Raw genomic sequence first — 3995 nt, forward strand, 5'->3', positions numbered from 1 at the left:
AATGATTTAGATGGGCAATATGGCCAAAATCTTATATCACCGGTTATTATTTAAATTTCACGTGAGGAGTTATTTCAGCTGGGAAGCGTGAAATCTGTGATCGTGTGCATTTTCTGAAGCTCGCAAAAGCTGCAATCGCTTACTTATGCACGCTGTTTTTTTTAGGTTTCACTTTCAACGCATACAACGCATGTTTCAAAGATTCGGGATAGAAGGAGGCATCAGTTACTGTAGAAGATTTGTCGCCTCGCGCCACTTCCTGTGTGGTCACCGCATCAACTGCTTATAATGGGTTCTCTTGGTGTAGACACGCTTTAGATATGGATTAAACACACGTCTTAGGCTGGAAATATCCAGAATTAGATCAAACAAAAGTTGTCCATGGGAACAGAGCTAGTGAAACACACACGCCATGCATTGTAGCCTAAAACATGTTTAATATTTGCGACTGACACTAATGTTTGTATGCGGCTATGCAGTGGAGATGCGTTCACTGTCAAATATCATTCAGCATTCGTTTTGAAATTTTGTCAAATATTTTTTCTTGATTACAAGAAAAAACTCTATTGTTCTTGTTGTGATTTGTTTCTTGTTTTTCATTTAATTTATAAGTTAACACTGCAAATTAAATGTTTCATTTTTTTCTGCAGTCGAAGAAAGTATAGCCTAAATTATGTCAGTGATTTCTCTCATTTTAAAGATTATCAAGAATTATTTTTTTTCCGATCTGCAGTCTAATAAAAGTTAAGAAACTTAGCCTATAGATCTATAGCCTACAGGCTCATTTCATTCTTTCTTAACTTTTAACTTCTTCTTAAAATTTGTTATGAAGAATTTTAAATCAACTTCATAACAAATAGGCTAGGCTAATGAATTTTCGTCCTATGCAGTGGAGATGCGTTCACTGTCAAATATCATTCAGCATTCGTTTTGAAATTTTGTCAAATATTTTTTCTTGATTACAAGAAAAAACTCTATTGTTCTTGTTGTGATTTGTTTCTTGTTTTTCATTTAATTTATAAGTTAACACTGCAAATTAAATGTTTCATTTTTTTCTGCAGTCGAAGAAAGTATAGCCTAAATTATGTCAGTGATTTCTCTCATTTTAAAGATTATCAAGAATTGTTTTTTTTCCGATCTGCAGTCTAATAAAAGTTAAGAAACTTAGCCTATAGATCTATAGCCTACAGGCTCATTTCATTCTTTCTTAACTTTTAACTTCTTCTTAAAATTTGTTATGAAGAATTTTAAATCAACTTCATAACAAATAGGCTAGGCTAATGAATTTTCGTCATAAGCAATATACAAACATAACGAATACCCTAGCTATTCTATAAAACGAAATTTTCATTTTAAAAAAATCACGAATTTTCCTAGGCTAAAATCTATAGTCTTTGATCGTTAGTTTGACATGTTCACCAACAGCCGATTAATGGCCGTTGCGATCAAATTTAACCTCTGACGAAATTCTGGCAGTGTCAGAAGATTTGACGCACAGTCCTGCAGTGTGACTTCATCGTAGGAGTGACACACTCCTACGATGAACGTCAAACTGTCTTCATTTTTCAAGACAAGCCATGATCAGAATTAATGATAGAGATTTCTTCTAACCGCATAAACTCCGGCGCTCTCATCCTCTGCTCACGAAATTCATAAAATACGTTGCCTTTGCTATGATAAACACCGGTTGCGCTGCTGTTTTCATGTGGGTGTGTAGTGCTGCTTACACTATTCTTCTTAAATAGAAGTCATTCTATTTAATGCCGCCATTCATATACTTTTAATGATAGCCAACATTACAGCCCTGCGTGCAATGCAGCTCGCAGTCACTGAACATGTATGGGTTGATAATGTAAAACTCCGGACAAGTTTTCTTGCACGCACCCGTTTTTTACACGTCTTGACTCTCGTACAGTCTGACATTAAAAACAACTGAGATCCCACAGTGTGACATGATCATCATGTTCGTACAGTCTGACAAGTACAATCCTAAAGGACTTTTAAAAAATTGCACAGTGTGAGCCTGGCTTAATACGTGTGATTAATCAGCCCGATCTCACAATTCGTATGAATTTGTACAATGACCTACACCTAACCCCGCCCCTAAACCTACCCGTCACTGGGGTCTAGACAAATCATAAAAGTTAAGAAACTTAGCCTATAGATCTATAGCCTACAGGCTCATTTCATTCTTTCTTAACTTTTAACTTCTTCTTAAAATTTGTTATGAAGAATTTTAAATCAACTTCATAACAAATAGGCTAGGCTAATGAATTTTCGTCATAAGCAATATACAAACATAACGAATACCCTAGCTATTCTATAAAACGAAATTTTCATTTTAAAAAAATCACGAATTTTCCTAGGCTAAAATCTATAGTCTTTGATCGTTAGTTTGACATGTTCACCAACAGCCGATTAATGGCCGTTGCGATCAAATTTAACCTCTGACGAAATTCTGGCAGTGTCAGAAGATTTGACGCACAGTCCTGCAGTGTGACTTCATCGTAGGAGTGACACACTCCTACTGACATTAAAAACAACTGAGATCCCACAGTGTGACATGATCATCATGTTCGTACAGTCTGACAAGTACAATCCTAAAGGACTTTTAAAAAATTGCACAGTGTGAGCCTGGCTTAATACGTGTGATTAATCAGCCCGATCTCACAATTCGTATGAATTTGTACAATGACCTACACCTAACCCCGCCCCTAAACCTACCCGTCACTGGGGTCTAGACAAATCGTACAAAATCGTACGAGTGAAGTCGTACGAATTCGTACGAATTAGCCATCTCGTAAAATACGTAAGAATTGGTCACGAGATAGCGTTGGATTAATCCGTATCTAAAGCTGTGTCTACACCAAGAGAACCCATTATAATCAGTTGATGCGGTGACCACAGGGAAGTGGTGCGAGGCACAAATCTTCTACAGTAACTGATGCCTCCTTCTATCCCGAATCTTTGAAACATGCAAACCTAAAAAAAACAGCGAGCATAAGAAAGCGATTGCACGCTTTCGTGAGCTTCAGCAAATGCACGCGATCACAGAAGCTTCCCAGCCGAAACAACCCCCCACGTGAAATTGAAATAATAACCCGTGATATAAGATTTTGGCCATATTGCCCATCTAAATCATTCATCCCACACTATCAACAGGCTTGTAGGCTACACTTCTTGTACTTCGTTTGGGCACCACAAGGTGTCGCTGTGGCCTCAAAGCTTACTCCTCGCCTACTCTGGCTCGATTGCTATTCCTGAGGTAAAACACGCCCTCCTCATTACTAGGGCTGGGAAGAAAAAATATATCGATATCTCGATATTAATCGGTTATCATTGTTACGGAACGATATCGATTCTTAAATCCCAATAATCGATTAGTGTAGCCTGTTTTCAGTTAATGGACGGAACATTGAAGGGCACTTCCCATCCAATAAATCGCAATAAGCATTGTGCTTTGGTGCTTTTAATATGAAACAAAGTCTCTCAGGTTTCAATTTATGTCCATTGTATTGCAGTATTCAAACAATAAATGCCATTTTGGCGCTGTTTAATGTGGAGTGACAGATCGCTGTAGCGCCTCCGTTCAACAGACGCAGCAGCGCGAGGCACACGTGATGTGAACTGATCGTCTCCTCCACATTAATACAAGTTTCAACACAAAATAATCATGACTAAATATCCGAAGGTAAGTTAAATGAAAGAGTACAACTTTACAATCCGTATCCTGCCTCATGTAGTCGCTCAATCAGTGTTTCAGCCGCGCAAATTTTTTATGACAGCCATCATTTACATTTTTATATTTAAAAAAACGAATTGAAGTAGAAATATTATGTAATTGTAACTTTATTATTTTAAAAACTTCATTGTGTAATTTTAACAGTTGTATGCTATAGCTTACAAATCAGTTAATTTTAACCTTCAATATTATAGTAATGTAGTACCAACTGACTCTCATGTATATTTTACAGCATTAGTTGAGAGATTTTTTT

The sequence above is a fragment of the Sinocyclocheilus rhinocerous genome, unplaced genomic scaffold (assembly GCF_001515625.1).
Source record: "Sinocyclocheilus rhinocerous isolate Xijiao unplaced genomic scaffold, SAMN03320098_v1.1 scaffold2117, whole genome shotgun sequence".
Classification (NCBI taxonomy): Eukaryota; Metazoa; Chordata; class Actinopteri; order Cypriniformes; family Cyprinidae; genus Sinocyclocheilus; species Sinocyclocheilus rhinocerous.